At 35.3% G+C, this 22,455-nt stretch overlaps 1 long non-coding RNA gene across 1 annotated transcript; it reads left to right on the top strand.

The window, feature by feature from the left end:
* The first annotated feature begins 3,451 nt into the window (after positions 1–3,451).
* Positions 3,452–5,537, top strand: LOC114282524 (uncharacterized). Its single transcript, XR_014341234.1, has 4 exons — positions 3,452–3,538; positions 3,956–4,059; positions 4,300–4,373; positions 5,218–5,537. It is a non-coding gene; the product is annotated as an uncharacterized LOC114282524 (long non-coding RNA).
* Positions 5,538–22,455: the final 16,918 nt, after the last annotated feature.

Here is a 22,455-nt window from a genome sequence, read left to right as displayed (position 1 = left end):
ATAAAAACTGAATCCCTAATCTGGACACAAATCGATGTGCCACAAGTTTAGTATAGATTACTTTTTCAATGTTACTGTTTTCCCTTTAATTCATTAAATTTTTATGTACTAAGGTAGAATTGTAGTATTTTCTTAGAAATAGTGTATTATATTAGAGATTTTTCTTATCTATTATGTAATACTTAAATTTAATCATGGAGTTTAAACCATATAATGTATTGTACAAGAGATTTTTCTTAACCTTCAACAACCAAATTTTCACTATGTATTTGCATGTGCACGTGAAAAACAATAAAAAATCATAACCAAACCAAACTAAGCCTTATGTTCCATCAAATGGGGTCGACAGGGTAAAAAAAATTATAACTCATAAAAATTAAAATGCTACATAAATTGTGAAAATGAAATCGAAGAAAACAAATAAAAAAAAATGAAACGTATCAATATAAAATAGTTCAATTTTAGGAAAAGATATACATGAAAAGTCATATACAAATAATTCAATTATGTGTACCTACACTAAATTGTGTAGTGCTTTTTTATATTAGTATAGATAACTCTTTATATAATGTATTTAACTTTTTATTTTGTTTCGTGGTACTTTAATTTAGTTAATTATCAATGGATAAGAGTTGGATGAAGAAGAGTAGATTGTCAAGAGATTATATGCAAGGGATTAAAGAATTTTTAGAGTTTGCTTCTCACAATGTATCTAATGATGGAACAATTTCATGTCCATGTATGAGATGTGTGAATTCATACATGTTGACCCTAGAAGTTGTACATGATCACTTGGTATCCTATGGAATTAGTCCGGGTTATAATTGTTGGTATCTTCACGGGGAAATTATGTTTGCAACGACTTCTAGTAGAACTAGTCAAAGCCATGAAGAAATACGACCTGAGTATGGTGATATACATGACATGTTGCGGGACGTGTTTCCCATGCACACCCAAAATATAAATGAATATGCAGAAGAAAGTAATTTACCAGAACCATCTAATCAAGGTCCAAGCATGCAATGACCTCAAGAAGATCCTAATGAAGAGGCACAAAAATTTTACGACTTACTGAAAGATGCTAAGAAGCCTTTGTATGAAGGGTGCAAGAATTTTAGCAAGTTGTCAGCAATTGTGCATCTGTATCACTTGAAATGTCTTAATGGATGGAGCAACCACTCATTCACGATGTTGCTTCAAATTTTGAGAGATATGCTTCCTTCAGATGCAAATTTGCCGAAAGCCTCTTATGATGCCAAGAAGATTATTAAGGATTTAGGTCTCGGTTATGAAAAGATTCATGCTTGTATGTTATTTTGGAAAGAACATGCAAATGATGAAGTGTGTCATTGTGGTGCTTCAAGGTGGGCAACAAATGAGAATGCTTTGCAGCATAATATGAGTACTTCATTTAAAAAGAGAAAGAAAAAGGTTGCAAAGGTTTTACGGTGGTTTCCCTTGAAGCCTCGATTGCAGAGGTTGTTCATGTCTTCAAAAACAGCTGCTTCTATGAAATGGCATGCTGAAGGTCATACAAATGATGGCATAATAAGGCATCCTGCCGATTATATGGCTTGGAAAACATTCGACTCTCAATATGTAGATTTTTCCTTTGACTCCCGCAATGTTAGGTTGGGGTTGGCAGCAGATGGATTTAACCCTTATGGGAATATGAGTACTAGTTATAGTATATGGCCGGTCATATTGGTCCCATATAATTTGCCTCCATGGATGTGCATGAAAAGATCTTCTTTCATCCTATCATTACTTATTCCTGGTCCGAGCTCCCCTTCGAATGACATAGTTGTGTATATGCAGCCTTTAGTTGAAGAATTGAAGGAATTATGGGATGTTGGAGTACAAACTTATGATATATCTTCCAAAGAGAACTTTCAAATGCATGCAGCTCTAATGTGGACTATAAATGACTTTCCCGCATATGGTGATTTGTCTGGTTGGAATACCAAGGGTGCTCTTGCATGTCCTTCTTGTAATTATGAGACTCATTCTCGATGGTTAAAACATGGAGGGAAATATTGTTTTATGGGCCATAGGTGTTTCTTGGATAAAGATCATAGATTTCGTAAAGATGGAGCATCATTTGATGGCAAACAAGAAATAGAATTAGCTTCTGATATACTATCTGGCTTTGAGATCATGATGCAAACAGGAGGCCTTGATTACAAATTTAGGAAGACAAAGGCAAATGAAAAAAACAAAAAAAGAAAGAAACAAGCGGATGGTGATGAGATACAACCATGGAAGAAAAAAAGTATATTTTTTACATTGTCATATTGGGCAAATCAAAAATTGCGTCACAATCTTGATGTGATGCATATAGAGAAAAATGTGATTGATAATGTATATGGAACATTGTTGAATTTAGATGGGAAGACAAAGGATAACTTAAAGGCGCGTCTTGACTTACAAGAGATGGGTATAAGACGTGAACTTCACCCACAAAAGATCAGTTCCAATAAGACATATTTGCCTCTAGCTTGCTTCTCAATGATTTTAAAAGAGAAAGATGACTTCTTGAAAGTTTTGAAAGGGGTAAAAGTCCCAGATGGTTATGCTTCAAATATTTCATGTTGTATCCAACTTAGACAGCGTAAGATTATAGGTTTGAAGAGTCATGATGGTCATATTTTGATGCAGCAACTTCACCCTATCGCATTACGAGGAACATTACCAAAAAAAGTCGCTTCACCTCTAATTGAGTTATCTTGTTTCTTTAAGGAAATATGTTCCAAAGTCTTGCAAGTGGAAGAGCTTGACCGAATTGCCACTACAACAAAATACACCTTTGGCGACTAAAATTGGCGACTAAAACAAATTTAGTCGCCAAAAGTTTTGGAATTGGCGACTAAAACTTTTTTTTGGTCGCCAAAAGTATGAAATTTAGCTACCAAATTTTTTTAGTCGGGATATATTGATTATTGGCGACTAAAAATTAATTTAGTCGCTGAAAATACTAGAATTGGCGACAAAAAAAAATTTTGGTCGGCGTATATTGAGCTTTGGCTACTAAAATATTTAGTCGCCAAACGTAAAATTAAAAATTTATTTTTTATCTTTTGGCGACCAAAAGTTTAGTCGCCAAAACATATTTTCAGCGACCAAAAATTGGTTTAGTCGCCAAAAAATAAAAAATTGGAGGGAGACATTTCTAATTTAAATTTGAGGGACCATATAAGTAATTGGCGACCATTAGGTACTTTAGTCGTCAATTGTATAAAATGATATATATATATATATATATATTTTGTACCAAACCAAACCCTAAAATAATCTGCGCCTCTCTCTCTCTCTCTCTCTCTCTCCATTCGGCGTCCCTCTCCCTCTCCCTCCCCATCTCCGCTACTCCTCTCCCCTCCCTCTCTCACTGCTGCTCTTCTTCGCCGTCGACGGAAACCGAAGCACCTCCTCCTCACGCCACCGCCTCCTCCTCCTCCGCCAATCTTCACAGATCGACCGCCGTGAGATCCAGAGGCTTCATCGCTGAGATGAACTCTGCTCCATTGATGCTCCGTCTCGCGTATGCTTTCTCTCTCTCTCTCAAAATATTCAGAGGTTTCTTGTGGGGATCTTAAAGATCTGATTGGTCCTTTTGATTTTCACTTTTGATCTTAAAAATCAATACATACATACTGTATACACACATCAACCTTTATCATCGTGGTAGCTTTCGATTTATTCCCTTTCAATTCGATGCATTTGATTATCTTTATCCACTTTATTTTATTGGTTTTTCATTTTCGAAAAGATTGTCACAGTTTGTATGTTTTATCGATGTTTCGATTTTCCCCCTTACAAAATGGGTTAATTTCTTTTTTTTCTTTCCTTTTCGATTTCAATTTTTATTTGTTTATTTTTTCGACAATTGATTTTGAGTTTGTTTTGCAAGTACTGATCAGTTTTTTTGGGTTTGTTTTGATTTTGAATTTTGTTTCAGGTTCTATAGCTCTGTAGAATTAGTATATATCAACTTTAGAACTCTGTGGTAGATCGCACAAATCTCAAAATTTTAAGGAGCTTTGCACGCTGTTCATCCAACAGGTATGCTCTTTTCATCACTTGATATACTCGTCTATATATATACATATTTTGAGTAGGCAAATTAATAGTCGGTTCCCCTGTTAAAAATGCATAATTTTCTGTTCATTGTAAATTTGTGTGATGACTACACTAGAATGAGTATCATTGGTTTCTTCAATTTTTGTTTTTGTTTCACTGATAAGTAACTTACATCAATTTATCCTTCAGTAATTTTGTATACCTTTGATGTTTCTGTTTCAGGAATTTCTGGAAGCACTGATACTGGGAAGAAAAAGGTCCTGCTTTTGAAGGGGAAAGAGAAAGAAATTCCTTATGTAAGCCTTTCCTTATATCCGCTGCCATCATTCTACTGTGTTAGATTTTGTCATGAATAATGCAGTGAGAAATAAAATACACATGCACCTAACATAGTGTAAGAATTTCAAGAAAAAGAATTCGAATGCCTTCTAATTGTGCTTTGGCAATTTTATAGTGAGATAATATATGTCATGATTAAAAAAAGAGAAACAAGCATGTGGGTCTTTGATACACTTTAAATCTGTGGTTTAGGACCTATATAATTTACATGAAATACAATCGCAAGTTGAAATCTTGGATCCATAAGTCATGCATGTTATGCATGGTAACCTTATGGCCCTTATTGAAGCTGAAAATCAGCAAGTAGTAGTGGCTGGCAGGAAGGAGAGCTGTGGATATCTGTGAGGAACATGTCCTCAACTAGTTGTGTTATGAATTGTGAGACAATGCCATAATATGTTTCATTCTTTTGTTGCATCCTTATTTCACTTCTTTTAATAAGCCAACATGTTTTAGTATGTTGAATGCAATGTATGTCCTTCATTTTAATATGACTGTATGGTCACATGCTCCTATCAAAGGGTGGATCAACTTTGAAAGCATGGACCACTTTCTCCCCTATTTTTTCAATTGATGTCTTATCTACTTTCTCTTTCATTTTTTTATTTATTTATTTTTTACGGTGATCATATCACTCTTCCTAGCTGTTGAGATAAGTAGACAGATTTTTATTTTGTTTCTTAACAATCTTAAGTGTGAGGTTTACTCAAATTTTGCTTCCTTGAAAGTATACTTGGATTGAGAGTGGGTCTGATCTGCATGTGGCTTAACAATGCAAATCTACATAATTAAATGCTGTAGGTTAAGTCAAGAATGATGGGGGATTGTTCTGCATATAAAAGTACTCTTGATTGTTTCATCAAGACTTTAAAGAACGATGTAAGTTCATCATCTTTCTACCCTGTTTTGATACATTGTTCATCATTTTTCTTCAATATTTATGAAAGAACATGATGATTTGACAAGATGTTTTCTTTTGAAAGCTTTTGTGCCTTTCTACAAATACCTAATATAATCAAACAGAGAATAAAATGGATTGTCATATATTTGATCAAAAAAAAAAAAAAAAAACTGTCTCAATATTACTTGCTATGTTACACAGGGGCCTTTTGCTTTCAACTATCTCAATAGTAGGCTTATCATCATATTTAATGTGGTCACTTTTGGCAGTGTCAAGAAAATGAAGCTTGATTTCCTTTGTTAGGTTGCTAATTTTTTTCTTTTTTGTTCTTTTTTCTCATAACAGGCTATAAGAAGTTTGTTAGAAGTATAGAGTCACCTTGAGTTTAGAGGATAGACAGTGACGCCAGCCGTGAAGACATTTTGGATGGTGATTGCTTCCATAACCGATGAATGTTTAGAGAAAAATAAAATGCATTGTTGTTGTTTTTGTTGTTGTTCCCATTTTTTGATGCTTAATAAAGGGTCCTAACGGAAAAAACAATTGGAAAGATTTTGGCAACTTGGTGACATGTATGCAGTTATGATTTTTACATTCCTCTGGTGTGAATATGTAGACAAGGCTTTCTTGGGCCGTAGTTTATCGAAATCTAAAGGGTGAGGATCAACTCTGGTGACTCGACTGCATTGGTTCCGAGACAGTCATTGCAATGCAACGGTTGGACTGCAGTGAATATGCAGCTTTCGGTTTTGCTTCAGTAATTGCTTTGAGGGTTGGACTGCAGCTAGCTTCATCACAAGTTTTTATTTTATTTTATTTTACTTTTTATGTTTTTGGTGTTTTTGTTAGTTGGTTTCTTGCCAAATTAACAATTAGATATTAATTTTGTTTAATTCTCTGTTATGTATGGAATTATATTTTTCAGATTGGATTATACTTGATTTGTATAGAATTTTTTTTGGAAATATTAATTTGATGTTAAATATGATTTTTTTTTATGGTTGAAAGTGAAATGTGTGTGTTGTGGAATGGTTGCTAATTTTATCAGTATATAGATAAATTTATTTATAAAATGGAAAAAAACTTTTGGCTACTAAATATTTGGTAGCTAAAAATAAAAATAAAAATAAAATGGAGAAAAACTTTTGGCTACTAAATATTTGGTAGCTAAAAATAAAAATAAAATAGAGAAAAACTTTTGGCTACTAAATATTTAGTAGCTAAAAAAAAAAAGCAGACTTTAAGCGACTAAGAATTTAGTAGCTAAAAAAATAAAATGAAAAAAAATAAAAAAAAAAAGATGAAAAAAACCCTTTGGCGACTAAAACTTTGGTCGCCATAGATACTTTAAGTTTTGGCGACCAAAGTTTTAGTAGCTAAAAATAAGATTTTTAGTGACTAAAATTTTATTTTAGGCGACTAAAAATATTAGTCGCAATTTATAGTACTTTTGGCGACTAAAAAATATTTAGTCGTCAATGCCTTCCCTGACAAGTGTTCTGCGACCAGTCTAGCGACCAAAATATTTAGTCGGGCAAAGCATTTGGCGACTAAAAATTGTACTTTTGGCGACTAAAAATTTAGTCGCCAAATGTGCATTTTGTTGTAGTGTGCATCTCGAATTGTACTGACTTTATGCAATTTGGAGAGAATCTTCCCTCCCTTATTTTTTACTGTTATGGTGCATTTAGTCGTCCATTTGGCCACTGAGGCTAAAATTGCTGGCCCAGTTCACTATAGATGGATATATCCCATTGAGAGGTTAGGCGTGACGACTTGTATCCATTTGTGTTTTTAACCCACATCACAATGACATCCAATTTAGTCGATCTATAATGATACTGTTTTTCATGTCGGTATCTCCAACGACTAAAATCTTATGTTCGTAATAAAACCCATCCAGAGGGCTCTATTGCAGAAGGATACATAGCTGAAGAGTGCTTAATATTTTGTTCGCGGTATTTGGAATCTATTGAAACTGTATTCAATCGACCCTTAAGAAATGTTGAAGATTCTACAAGGGCAATAATGAATATCGAACTTGATCAAAAGTCATGGATACAAGCACATCGTTATGTGTTATTTAACAATGATGAAATTCAACCATATCGGATGTAAGCAATATTTATGAGTTATGGTATATAAATAAGTTTGAGTTTCCCATTTTAATACTTGCAATAGTGACACAAGTTAGGAATGGACATACAGAGAACACAAGGAGCATATAAAGAGACAAAGTCGTCCGCGTCGTCTAACTGATGAAGTTCTTAATAAGATGCATATGAAAAAGTTTTGTGAGTGGTTTCGATCATATGTAAGTATGTAGCTATTAAATAATACTATTACCATATACAATTTTTAGCCTAGAGACTAATGTAATCATTTTAATGGATTCTATAATATATCAGGTTGTAGTTATGGATGACACAAGAAAGCAACAACTTACTGATGAAATCAAGTGGCTTGCTCAAGGCCCAAACACTCTAGCTAGACGATTCAAACGATATGTTGTTAATGGTTTTAAGTTCTGAATTAAAAATTACGAGGAGGCGAAGAAAACTCAGAATAGTGGGGTTTGTGTGGTCACTGAAGGAGGCACCATGTATTATGGTGTTTTATTTGATATCATTGAGCTGAATTATTTTGAAAAGTTGAAATATTTACTTTTCAGATGCAATTGGGCTGATGTGAACACAAGCAGAGGCTACAAGATAGATGAATATGGTTTTAACCTTATAAATTTTTCGCATTTGATACATACTGGAGAACGGTTAAATGATGAACCATTTGTCTTGTCATCTCAAGCAACACAAGTTTATTATGTGGGAGATGTAAGGCATGAAAATTGGTTGGTTGTTGTTAAAACAAAAGCGAGGGATGTGTCTGATGTTGGTACTACTGAATTGGGTGATGGTGATGTTGACAATTATAGTTGAAGACACTCATGTGGATGCGAATAAAAACCTCAATTGGGCTAGAAATGATACAGATGGAACGACAATCAATATACCACTTCCACTTGATAACCAACTGATCAATGAAGATGATTTAGATGAGGATGTCTAGCTATTGAGTTCAACTAGTTTGATTTTAATTTATTTATTCTCATGTTAATCTTTGAAACATTATTTGGTTTTGAATATAAATTTCAAATTTCTTAGTTTCATATATGTATGGCAACCCATGTTTTGCATTTTTTTTTCTTTTTTTTTTTTTTTTTTGGATTTTTGTCCTGCTTTGAGGAAAAACTAGTTTCTAATGTCTATTTGCTTGAGCAACAATTTTAGCCTCAAGAACTGTTAAATAGGCATTTGAATGAAAATATGAAATTAAACTGTGTTTAAACTCAACCATTTATTAGCTAGTGCAAAAAGTGATAGCAAATATGAATCACACAAATTCCTATTTGCAGTAACTCTATTTAGAGATCTTATATGAATCACACAAATTCTTTCTGATCTGTCCCTGTGTTGTTTGATCTGTGTTATTGTGGTCTAGTGTGAGATCCGAGTTATTGTGGTATGTTTTTGGGATGGTTTTCAAGGCAACAGTTCAGGTGCTGGTTTGTAAGGTAGAAGACTGCTATTGTGGTAAGGCTGCTGTTTCTGCTGGAATACTAGGCCCCAGTTTGGGTGTGCATTAGCTTCAGGCTGTAGAGTTCTAAGTTTGCATTGGTGCTTCTAGTCTGCTAGTAGCATGTTTGTTGTGTTTCAGTTCTGGGCTGGCTTTCAAGGCACCAGTTCAGGTGCTGGTTTGTAAGGTAGAAGTCTGCTAGTGTGGATAAGGCTGCTGTTTCTGCTGGAATATTAGGCACCAGTTTTGAGCGTGCATTACCATCAGGCTGCAGAGTTCTTAGCTTATGGTTCAGGTTGTTGGTTCTGTTTCCTTAGTTGTCTACTGCTGGTTTTCAAGGCACCAGTTATGTTTCCTTAGTTGTCTACTGTTGGTTTCTTTGCTACTGTGGTGAACCTCTGCTACTGCTGGATGGTGCTTAGTGGTGATTATTTGCTGATGTATGCAATAGAGGTTTCTTTGCTACTGGGGTGAGTACTGGTTTGTTGCAGGCTGTCCTAATATGTTTAGTGGTGACCCTTGGTGCTGCTGAATGCAATGTTGTAATGATGGCCTTTTGCTTTAGGGTGATAGAGTACTAATTGAGTACTGTTTTTGCTGATGAAATCTCAATGCAATAGAGGTTTTTGCTACTGTGGTGAATCTCTGCTGTTGCTGCTATATGGCTTGCTTTGCTGCTGTCCTGTTTACGTTTAGCTGTTGTCTGTCCTGTTTGGTCTCTTGTGGTGGTTGGTCTGCTTAGCTTTTTTGGTCTACTCAATTTTGTTTACTAGTTGGTGGCTGCTCAGTTAATGTATTCTGTTTTAGTGGTCGGTCTGATTATGATAGGCTGGGCTTTTTGGCAGTAGTCTATTTGGTTTTGTAGGTGTTCGGTTTGCTTTGTTTTCTCGTTGGTTTCTCACCAACTCTGGGGGTGCTAGCAAATGATAGGATGGGCTTTTTGGTGCCAACCTAGTTGGGATGATTTAGCTCATTATGATGCTTTTGCACTTTCCTTTTCGTTATTGATGGTTTTTTGTACTGTGTACTTGATTCTTACATCAATAAAGCTTTTCTTTTGCCGAAAAAAAAAGTAATATAAGTAACCTTAATTAAGCCAAGAAAAGAAAATGTATGGATAGATATATTTTTGTTTTATTTTTTTTCTGCATTTTGCTTTTGGCTTTGTTTTAGTCTGATGAAATAGGATGAGTGACCAAACTTCTCTAAGTTATCTTGTGGTATTTGTTCTTGTGTAGGAAAGTCCAAAGCAAGAGATGCTGCATTAAATGCCGTTCAATCACCTTTATTAGATATTGGCATAGAGAGGGCCACTGGAATTGTCTGGAACATAACTGGTGGTAGTGATTTAACTTTGTTTGAGGTCTCTCTCTCTCTCTCTCTAATCATATGCATGGGTTTGATCTGTGTAGTTAACATTTGCAGATCCCTGTTTACCTAATATTTTGTTTGGGCATCTTCTGAATATAACCATTGGTGGCTAAAATTATGATCTAATTGAGAGTGAACTTCTACAACTTCCGAGACGTAAATATATGTATACATGCACATACATATTTGTATACATGTATTACAGCCTATGTAAATTCCTACACCATTTATTTATTTATTTAGTAAATAATAACTACATTAATTAGCATCAAGGGGATGCCACCCATGTACATCAAAAGAGCCTATGAGAGAGCCCTCAGTTTTTATAAATATTTTTTAAATGACCAAAAGGTCCCACAAAAAGGATTATTACTTACAAATAAGGTATTGGTCCCAGGTTAGGCCCCACATTTGCCACTTAAAGTACCTTGAGGATTTTCTCAATGTTCACCAATTTCACATGAACAGAACAGAGGCAAATTCTTATGTTTAACCTTGTCATGCTATATTTGCTTATGTTGAACCTTGTCATGCTATGTTCTTTATCCGCATGCATGTCTCTTTATCTATCTTACTGATCACACCTTGATTCATACTTTGAACCTAAATGGTTAGTATTATTGGTGAAGAAAGGCACAAAATGTGTACAGTTTTGCTTGACTTCAGTGTTTAAATCTTATGGTCTGTGAAAATATTGATTAGTTCATGGTTAGTTAATTGATTTGGCCTATCATTAATGCCAAATAACATTGACTCATGAAACAATAGCAATAATGATTACCCAAACCCTAAAAAAATCCTCTTTGACAGGAGATATCACTCATCACTATTGGGGACAGTGAGGCCCTTGGTCTGCATTTGTTTATGCATCCATTGCCAGTTCTCTGGTGTGACCTCACCCCCAAGAGCTCAAATAACAGAGTCACCATTGCATAAGCCCACTTTGCAGCATTCCTTTAGGTTTAGCCCCTTTACCAATCCGTACAAAAACCCACTTGCAAACAGGTCCTCTGCTCCAGTGGCATCTATTGCCTTTGCCTCCCCAATTGCCGGAACCCAAACAATCTGAAAGAGGTAATGAAATTCTGTCCATTACTTACCAAAAAGTAAAAAAAATAAAAAAAGTGCACTTTTTTAGTGCTAATGTTCTGTAGTTAGATCTGTTTCTGTAGTTAGATATGTGTCTATAGACTTACTATATACTAAAAGAGAGCATATTGTGTACTTAAAACAGAATAAATGTCCTGTGTTAATCTTGTGTACTTGCCATGATCATTAGATAACAAATTCAGATTCACAATGTTTAGGATGATACCAATTATAATATCCATTCCATAAGAGGTACACATGTGCCTTTGGAAGAGAGATTATTATAAGATTCCATGGAATAGTTACCTTTCAAAGTTCCATAGATTTTATATATTCTAATAACCAAAACTATGGAAGAGGAGACAAATATAACATATCACTGACCTCTTTTCCATGTTTTGCAATGCATCTATTAGGGCCTAATGTCACCACAGCCCACTGACAGTGTTTTGCCAAAAAATCAAGAGCAAACTCAGGATTGGCACCTTCTTCACCCCTACAACCGCACCAAGACAATCAAACACCATTTACTAGAGACTGTACCCTTAGTTGAGAACCAATGAACTTATAATCATTTTGGCCCTCCACAAATACCACAGTGCAGCAAAAGGAAACACATCCCATATTTTCCATGCCAAGATTCTAAATTTATACCCAATCCACCATTGTAACAGATTTGTTCCTCTTCCCATGCATTGCTTACAGAAAATCTCCTTAGAAGTAGAAAAAGAAAATAATCTTGTGAGGTGCATATGAGCTTTTCCTATGGCTTATGTTCTTTAATATCTATAGTATACTATGATAAATGCTCATTTAATTTGATTAATATCTTTGTGTTTAATTAATTACATCTATTGTTATCTAGCAGATATGGCAAATAAACGATTTAAAACTTGCAATCTTGAGAATGAGTCCCAGAATAAGCGATCAAATGGCTCTTCACAACCTAGCCAGTCAAATAACTCCTCACAGCCTAGCCAACCAAATAACCCTTCACAGCTTAACGCACCAAGTGGAACTTCACAACCTAGTCACTCAATTGGCTCTCCACAGCTAGACTGGCCAAATAGAACTTCACAACCTAGTCGTTCAAATGCCTCTTTACAGCTTAATTGGCCAAATAGAACTTCACAATCTAGTCAATCAAATGGCTCTTCATAACCTAGTTGGTCACATCCCTCCTCATATGCTCCATCACATGTTCCCCATCCTCAACCTCAAGAATCAGAGGTGAACCCTCAGTTTGAAGATGATTTAGATGAGGACTGGTTAAGGGAAGAAGAAATGCAACGCACAGGTATTATTAGATTTTTAGTTGAGGTACAAATTACAAGTCACCCTTAACTTCCATGATATATTTCATTGTTGTATTGCAATAGAAGAATTGACCAAGCGAAACAAGCGGGGAATTACACGTATGGTTGAAGTGTGGAATTTGACTCCAGAAGAACGCATTATGCTCACCTTCAACAAGGATTTGCAGGCTGTTTCTACAGAGGGTGGTATATTCAATTGCTTTATAAGCACTATTGCTAGGAAGCCACACTTATGCCCAATTAAGTACAAGAATTGGCATGAAGTGCCAGATCCATATAGAGAAGATTGTTGGAATATTATCAAGGTAATTTTCTAACTACAAGTATTTTGTGAAAATTCTACTACAGTAGTAAAGAAAATTGTATTAACTTCAACTACAATCTTAGATTTTATAACAAATTTAAGTTATAATTGAATCATTAATTTAGTTTCTATTCCTAATACCAGCATGTGCATGTATATGTTGCTTATTTGCAAATGACCTTCAAAAAGCACAATCAAAGATTCAATTTTCTTACACAACAAATAACACATTGTTGATCATATCATTATCATTAATCCAAAATCAAATATGTTGTTTATATCAATATGCAATAAGATAATACTAATAATACACTGATTTTCTGAGCAGATTGACAGAAAATGAGCACGGGATTTACAAATGAAAACAAAAGGTTGGCCTTTTTAATATAACTAGGACAAACAATGTTAACATCCAAGGCATTGAGAAGCTTCTTTGAAATGTATCCATTCCATTTCCTATCTTCATAATGATTTCCTCTCATTTAGCTTCAATCGTCACTCCATTCTTTTGTTTGCTTATGAATCCAAGCCACCTTGTTTTTCATTTTTTTTCTTTCGCTCTACATAACATGTTACCCCCCCCCCCCCCAAAAAAAAAAAAAAAATCAGAACTCATCCTAGAAAAGAAAAAAATTAAAATCCAGAATTTAATCTATAAAGCATTTCAAAATGTTTCCAATAGGCAGTGCTTCAATTTATGAATTCCTAACTCCTCTGCTTCTACATGAAGGTAGAATGATCACAATTTTCAAATCTTTGATTATATAATTGCTGAGGCTTTTCTTCATTGAATAAATCTTTTTAGGATATATGTTTGTTGTTAGGATTGCCTGAAAGTTCATTTCTTGTATTAGGATATAGGTGTCGCCTAGAAGTAAGAAGTATGAAATTAGTGTGGTTCATTATCTCCATGCAAAAATATGAGAATTAGGCAAAGAAATGCGCAAATTTAGTTTATATTATTGTATTGATAATTTTAAGAATGTTCATAACATGAAAAAACATACAATTGTAGTCCAAGTTTGCCATTCCTCAAGATGAGAGAAGGGATATGATTAGGCATCGAACATTGAAGTCAATGGGAGAGAAATGGAGAAATTGGAAATGTAGTTTAAAAGCAAAGTACTATGATGAGACAAAGACAGCAGCACAAATAGTAGCTACTGCACCTTTAACAGTTAACCGTGAGCACTATGTTGACCTTGTCGCGTATTGGTTTTCAAAGGAAGGACTGGTATGCATAGATGTATGTTTTCTATCAAATAATACAATGTCATTATATCATTTTTTTATTAATATATTGTTATGCATTTATGAGTGAAGGAACTTAGTACAACCAATAAGGAAAGCAGGCGAGAGCAAACAAGTGCACATACAGGAGGATCTAAAACTTATTCACAACATGCATATGATATGGTATTTCAAACTTCATTCCTTGTTTTATATTTTGAATTGGGTTAGCGCATTATATTATGAATCTATTCTCAAACGATATGATTGTTACATAGGAGCAAAAAGATAAGATTGCACTAGATCGAGCAAAATTATATATACCACTTCACAAAAGGAAGGATGGGACACCAGTCAATGAAGCAGCAACTACAAAAATTGTATGCCCATTTAATAAGTTACATTTTCAAAATTCTAATGTGTTTGTGGCAAACAATCACTCTCACTCTTTGTCTTCTTATTTTTTTCCCCCCATTTATGCTATAGGAAAAACTAGAAGCTTTGATGAGCTCACAACCAAGTAGCTCCGAAGGAAATGTTGGTGGACATATATCTTGGTCACCAAATGATATTTATTCTCAAGTGATGGGTACAGAGCATCATGGTCATGTTCGAGGTTTAGGGTTTGGGCCTACTCCTTCCAATCATGGCTTCATGTGTAATAATTTTGACCACTTAAGAATGGTTTCTAATGAAGAGAGAATGAGAGACAAAGACACTATAATTGAGTTGAAGGAATAACTAAAAACTCAAGGTGCTCAGTTACAAACTCAAGGTATTCAGTTGCAAGCTCAAGATGCTGTAATAAACTCTTTAAAAGAGCAAGTAGCATTTTTGATGAGTCAGAGACAGTTCTAGTGGTTTGCAGGTATAACTACATATAACATATTCTTTTATATGATGTATTTATCATATGTTATCATTTTCTAAATTTATGCATACTTGCGTAAATTTTATTGTATAAATTAGGCGACAGATGGATCTAGAGGCATTCCGGACCAAGCTTCTCCACGAACACATCAAAGATCCTCTTTTGGGAGTCATGAAATGCAACCTTCTAATCGAGGTAAGTCATCATTACAATACACCTACACTGACACAAATTTAGAACCACTGTTAATAACTTCTTTACCAATAAATTGTTAGTTAGTTAGTTTGGACAAAATTGGGGTTTGATAGGTTGACTTCTCTACATTGCTTCCTTTATTGGCATCCGTAAAAATACCAAACAAACCAATGAAATAGAGAATTGGGCAATCGAACAAATTTGAATATCAGCAACGTATCAAACTGTAATATACAATTAAAAATAGACCCTTGGATGTTGTTAGTGGTTGCTTGATTTGGTGGTTGCTACTAATGTTTGGCTTTATGATCTTCAACTTCATTGTAATCTTTATTTTTTGATACGTAAACAATATACTTACCAAAAATAAATAAATAAATAAGACTTGTCGAGAATTATTTGTAGTCTAAATTTTCTTTATGGATTTTAAAATTGAAAATGATACTTATGCTCATTCAATTATTTTAATTGTAGGAAATAAGATAATATGAAGTATCAAACAATGGACGTCATTTCTCGATTTGAACATTTTTCATGGAGATCTTTATAAAATGGTGTCATGAGTAATACTTTTGAGTACTATTGTTATGTGACAAGCTTTTCTTTTGGATCATGGTGTGGGCTGTTAGTTTGCTAGAAACATTGGATCTTTTTTGTATTACAGGCTTATGTAATGAACCTTTTAATTAAGGTGTTTTGGATATTTTGGGATTATTAAAATGCAGACTCTTTTAACTTTTACAATTTTTGAGTATTGAGCCATTAGAATAAAATAGTGTTGTTATAGATATATAATGTGAGCAGGGCTATGGTGTCTATTTTGATCATTTTGTAATCAAATTGTCCCTGTAATATGGCCTTTTGGGTTTTGTTTCTAGTTCTTTTTGTTGTTTGGATCCTTTCAATGTAACCAGGTTATGTTGGTCTTAGGTTTTTTTTGTATTGTTTGCCTTGTTCTTACCCTCATTTGCTCTTTGCTTATGTGGTGTGTGAACAGGATGGTTTTTGCTGTCTAGATTGTCTTTCTTTGTTTTTTGGTTTATGTGTCTTTGTATAGTTGGTTAGCTCCTAGGGTATATCCCTTGTATATTGTAGTTTTTTGTCATTTTATTTATGACTTTATTCATCCCCCCCCCCCAAAAAAAAAAAAACAAAAAAAAAACAAAGCCTGCAACAGCGGTTAATAACCGTCGCTGTAAATAAAATTCGAAACGAATTCTATGGTTATAGCGACAGTGTAAAACTGATGGAATAGAGTCAAAATATAGCAGTGGTTTGCAAAATGTCGCAAAAGTGAAGGATATAGCAGCAGTCAACCCGTCGCTATAAAGTTAGCAAGTAATTGGTAAATTCAAGATATAGCGACATTTGTAGCAGCCACTACATCAACCGTCGCAATAAAAATAACTATACCAGCGTTTGCGAAAAACGTCACTATAAGGATATGCCGACAGGGCTACTGCGGCAATTTGGCTGCCACTATTGCAACCGCGGGTAAAGGTGTTTTAGTTTTTAACGACGCTTTTTCCTGCTTTTAGCGACAATTTTGGCCGTTACTAAATCTTGGTTTTTTGTAGTGCGAATCAAGCCTTGCAGAGAAGTTTGTGATGTTAATACTTTCAAGATTGCCACTTCGTTGATAATGACAAGGATCGAGCTGTCCGGTCAGCTCGCGGGGGTCCAGGGGGTAGCGCCCAGGCGGGGTCGAGGGGCAGTGCCCCCGAAGCAAAATGCAAAAATGCATTCAAAGTTGCCTGTCCGCTCAAGCGGACATTCCCCCACTTGGAGAATGTTGGGTTTCAAAAGTTTGTTCGCCTGCAAAAATACTAGATGTTGTTTTTTCCCGCTCAAGCGAAACTTTCCGCGCTCGAGCGTATGTCCGCTCGAGCGGCCAATCTGACGCTCGAGCGAAGATCGCAGGACAATTTTTTATAAATACGTGTTTCAGTCCAAATCTAGGATTACTTCTCCATATCTTCTTCTTGGGTTCTAGGGTTTATATCTAGGGATATTTTGCTAGTTTTCTTTGATGTTTTGATTGAGTATTCAACTCATGGTTTAAAAAGTATACATCAAAGGATTATTTGTTTGTTCTACACAAAAAAGAGAGTTGTTCTTCGATGGATTCTGAAGAATTCGAACTTGAAGCTTTGGAGGATTCTGGAGTGGCTCATCGTCAAGACAATTCCGAGGTGAAGATGGGATTGGAAGAGGCACATAGGGGTTGGTTCAATTCGGGTGTAGATTCGCTAGGTAATTGAGAGTATACCTGTGTAATTCCTTTAGATCTTCTTAGTAGATTGTTTTGTGGCTGTTGCCCGTGGTTTTTTTTATCACAGTTGGAGGTGCTCCAATTGTGGTTTTTTCACGTTAAAATCGTTGTGTCGATTTGTCTTGATTGTTTGATTGGGATTGTTATATACTGTTTAAAATTGATACATAATCACAAATCAACATCTAGGGGATTTCTAGATTTTTCAATTGGTATCAGAGTGGGTCGCTCTTTTGTTGTTTAAAACTTTTGAGCGAGATCTTATTTGATTTGTGATAATAGATTCAATTCGTGAAGGAAATTCTATGGTTCGACCACCCCTACTTGTCGGATCCAATTATTCGTTTTGGAAAGCTTAGATGAGATCGTTTTTAAATTCTATTGATGAAAAAGTTTGGCAATCTGTCATGTATGGATGGACTGAACCGACAATTACCGTTGATGGAGTAACTTTTCCCAAACCAATCGATAAGTAGGACACAATTGATTACCAAACTAGTAGTTGGAATAGTAAAGCTATCAATTCTCTCTTTTGCGCTATCACACCTGAAGAGTTTAGTTGTATTTGTAATTGTGAAGTCGCAAAAGAGGTTTGGGATATCTTACAAATTATTTATGAGGGTACTCCTTCTGTAAAACGCTCAAAACTTCAAAGGCTCACATCTAGTTTTGAAAGCCTTTCAATGAAAGATAGTGAGACCTTTGATGAATTTTATGCGAAATTAAGTGACATTGTAAATTCCAGCTTCAATTTAGGTGAAAAAATACCGGAATCCAAGATTGTAGGAAAATTTTTGAGGTCGTTGCCGGATAGGTTCCAACCAAAAGTTACGACTATTGAGAAGGCTCAAGATATTGACAACCTCAAGCTGGATCATCTGGTTGGAAATCTCCAAACTTATGAGGCTCATAGGAATTTCAAAAAAAAACAAAAAGATACTATTGCTTTTAGTAGTGCTCATAGAGTTGGAGAGGATTCTGAGATAGATTCCAAGATTATGGATGCTTTTGTAAAACAATTTAAAAAATCTTTTTTGAAAAAGAATCCTAATTCTTTGGACTCTACTCATAATCATAAATCCAAAGGCAAAGATAAACTCAAAATTAATTCTATAGCCAAGAAGGAGAAAGGAAAGATACAAGGGAACTCTGAAAGAGTCCAATGCTATGAAGGCCAATGATTTGGCCACTTTGCTCAAGAATGCCCCACTCGTTTGAGGAAGAAGAAAGCCCTCGGTATCACTTGGGATGATGAATCAGAATCTGATAAAGATTGAAGTGACAACGAAGATCAAGGAGAAGAGGGACACAAACAATTCCTTGCCTTCATGGCAGCTTCTGAAACTGATGGACGAATACAGTATCCGAAGAGCCTGATTGAGAATGCCACTGATAATGAATCCTCAGGAAGTGAAGATGAAGAACTTCAGCAAGCATATTAAAAGTTGTATAAGGAATCTCTTAACTTATCCAAATTGAATGACAAACTCACTACGAAACTCAAAGCATGTGAAAGTGAGAATGTCAAATTAAAGAAAGAGATTTCCGAGACTAGGAATGATGCCCTTATGATTTCTAATGATTGACAAGCTCTTTGTACAAAACTCTTGACTTGTGAGACAGAGAGGAATGAGCTACAGCAAATCTATGCAACATATGAAGAAAAGATTGAAACTCTCGAGATGTCTCAAGTTGCTTTGGAAGAACTAATGATCAAAAAAGAGGAAGAACTCAAGTGTGCTATGGCTACCGTTGGTCTTTGGAGTAGAGGATCAAAGACTTCGGTCAACATCATTGGGTCTCAACAAATTTGTTCTGACAAGAGTGGCATTGGCTTTGGTGGTAAGAAAGAGCAAAAATAGAATGCCTCCACATCTCATGATACAAGAACTCAAGGAAAGGAAGAATAGAATATTCAACATGAGGATGGACTACTCAAACTTCTTAGAGTTGGTAAGGCCAAAGAAAAGAAGGTACACTTTGTTTTTATTTGTCATCATTGTGGTATGCATGGTCATATTCGCCCTTATTGTTATGAGTTGCATGGAAGAGTGTCTCATAGAGATGGAAGAGATAGGAGACACTTCATTGGTGGTAATGTGGTTAAAGGCTAGATTAGACCTCGTTATTTTGATTTGCTTGAGACCAAACATGAACAAAGGTTGTGTTTTCCTAGACCTAGGAATAGGAAGTTGGAAACCATGTCAAAACGAGTTCTCATTGAAGGGGAAGGGAACCATAACGTCAAGACACCACCCAAGAACCGCAATTCTCACAACTTTGTTCATACTAAAGCAGTTTGGGTGAGAAAACTTGACTTGTGTTAATTTGTTTTTTCGGTTTTGTTTTTAGGTTTCTGTGTATTTTTTTTTTTTTTTGAGTCATTTCATGTGTTCATGTTCATTTTCTATTTTGCTTTGTTTAGAAAAAGAAAAAAAATAATAATAAAAATCCAAAAAGATTTTCTTAGTATGGTTTTGCAAGCTTGAAATTTTTGAGTAGTCCTTCGTGCATATTGGAATTGATGAGAATATCCATTACATGTTAATATATGTGTGCTTTCTATGGTCATTACTCATTTCGGAGTGTGTGTTCTTTGATTAGTATGTCTCATTCTGTACACACTCTTGGATTAACAAATTTTGGAGTCTTTCGCCTTAGTGATTATTTTTTCTCTATGGACTTCTATCATTGATCTTTTTGCCTTTCTAGAGGAATTGACCTATACTAGCATATCATGGGTGATGTTGAGTCTCTTAACCATCTTCCATCTTTTTGCATCTCCACGGCTTTCCCCTCTGTTCTTTGTAGTCCAGGCATAAGGAAAAGGCTACCTCAGAGTCACCAACCAAGCCATCCTTGTTATATCCATGCTTCTCTGGTTTGGTTTCCATACTCTTGAGCGTGTCAGCCGCCAATGAGTGTGCAAAAGAAAGCAAAAATGTGCAACAAAAAGAAACAAAAAAAAAAAGAAAAAAGAAAAAGATGTGCAAAAGAAAGAAAAGAAAAAGATGTGAAAAAAAATAAAGGAATCATTGATTGAGGGGGAGCCTCCGCTTTTACTCACCAAATACCCCTTGATGCCTAGTGGTTTGACTTTCCTTTGTTGTGCTTAGATTCTCTTGCTGAAGGTCCAGTTATCAGAACACTACTAGGATTTGAATCTTGTATTTGTCGAACTCCAACAGTCACACACACACACTTTTATCATGGGATCTATGCTTTTCACATAATGCATCACTTTCTTTTATGAGGAATCTTCTAGAGGCTGTGCACATTGTATTTCTAGTAATTGTGCTTCTTGGATAATCTTATGTGTTTCAAGTTCCAAATTTGAAATTCCTTACTTGCTCCACCATATTATTTTTTTGTCGTTTTTCTTCTTGTTCATTGTTTTGAGTGAGGGGAAGTTTGGTTTATCATTACAAGAGTTTGTTAGCATGAACACTTTGATTTGAGCTTCCTTTGTCAATTCGTGACAAAAATAGAGAGTTATGTTGTGTCATGTGTCGGGTTCATGTGTCTTAGTTTTCAGATTTTCATGCTACATGTTCTCAAAATCTCCAAGTCGCATCTATTTATGTTTTCCATCTCATGCTTCAAATGCTTCAAGCTAATCTAGCCATATGTTTATTGTTTTTTTTCATATACTCTTGTGGGACTAATAGTTGTTTTACAGACCATGACCTTGAGAAAGAAGTTTGGTTTTATTGGCTATAATGGGTTAGGGTGTTTAGGATTTTATTTGTTAGGTGTGTTTTATCATGGCATTCCAAAGGGGGAGATTGTTAGGTTTTTATTCTTGGCAATCCCGTTTGACAAAACTCCTTTCAGTTGTATTTGTTTTCGCTTTTTTATTTCAATGAGGCTATGAGTTTTTAGATGCGAATCCAACTCGAATTATGCCTTGCAGAGAAGTTTGTGATATTAATACTTTCAAGATTGCCACTTCGCTGATTATGACAGGGATCGAGCTGCCCGGTCAGCTCGCGGGGGTCCAGGTCCCTTAGCGGGTCCAAGGCAGCGCCTAGGTGGGGTCGAGGGGCAGCACCTCCGAAGCAAAATGCAAAAATGCATTCAAAGTTGCCTGTCCGCTCGAGCAGACATTCCCCCGTTCGAGAGCAGAATACTGGGTTTTAGAAGTTTGTTCGCTTGCAAAAATACTGGATGTTGTTTTTTCCCGCTCGAGCAGAACTTTCTGCGCTAGAGCGTAGGTCTGCTCGAGCGGCCAATCTGATGCTCAAGCGGAGATCGTGAGACAGTTTTTTATAAATACGTGTTTCAGTACAAATCTAGGATTACTTCTCCAGATCTTCTTCTTGGGTTCTAGGGTTTATATCTAGGGATATTTTGCTAGTTTTCTTTGATGTTTTGATTGAGTATTCAACTCATGGTTTAAAGAGTATACATCAAAGGATTATTTGTTTGTTCTACACAAAAGAGAGAGTTGTTCTTCAGTGGATTCTGAAGAATTCGAGTCTGAAACTTTGGTGGATTCTGGAGTGGCTCATCGTCAAGACAATTCCGAGGTGAAGATGGGGTTAGAAGAGGCACATAGGAGTTGGTTCAATTTAGGCGTGGATTTGCTAGGTAATTGAGAGTATACCTGTGTAATTCTTTTAGATCTTCTTAGTAGATTGTTTTGTGGCTGTTGCCCATGATTTTTTTATCACAGTTGGAGGTGCTCCAATTGTGGTTTTTCCATGTTAAAATCGTTATGTCGATTTGTCTTGATTGTTTGATTGGGATTGTTATATACTGCTTAAAATTGATACATAATCACAAATCAACATCTAGGGGATTTCTAGATTTTTCACATATAAGTCGATTCTTACCTTTCAAATTGATTGATTTCTTTGGTAATTATGATTACATGAACTTTCGATTTCATCATTTAATCTATTGGAATTGCTTAAT

Source organism: Camellia sinensis, chromosome 9 (assembly GCF_055761805.1).
Source record: "Camellia sinensis isolate YWXY chromosome 9, ASM5576180v1, whole genome shotgun sequence".
Lineage (NCBI taxonomy): Eukaryota > Viridiplantae > Streptophyta > Magnoliopsida > Ericales > Theaceae > Camellia > Camellia sinensis.
This window is presented reverse-complemented; position numbering and strand designations above follow the sequence as displayed.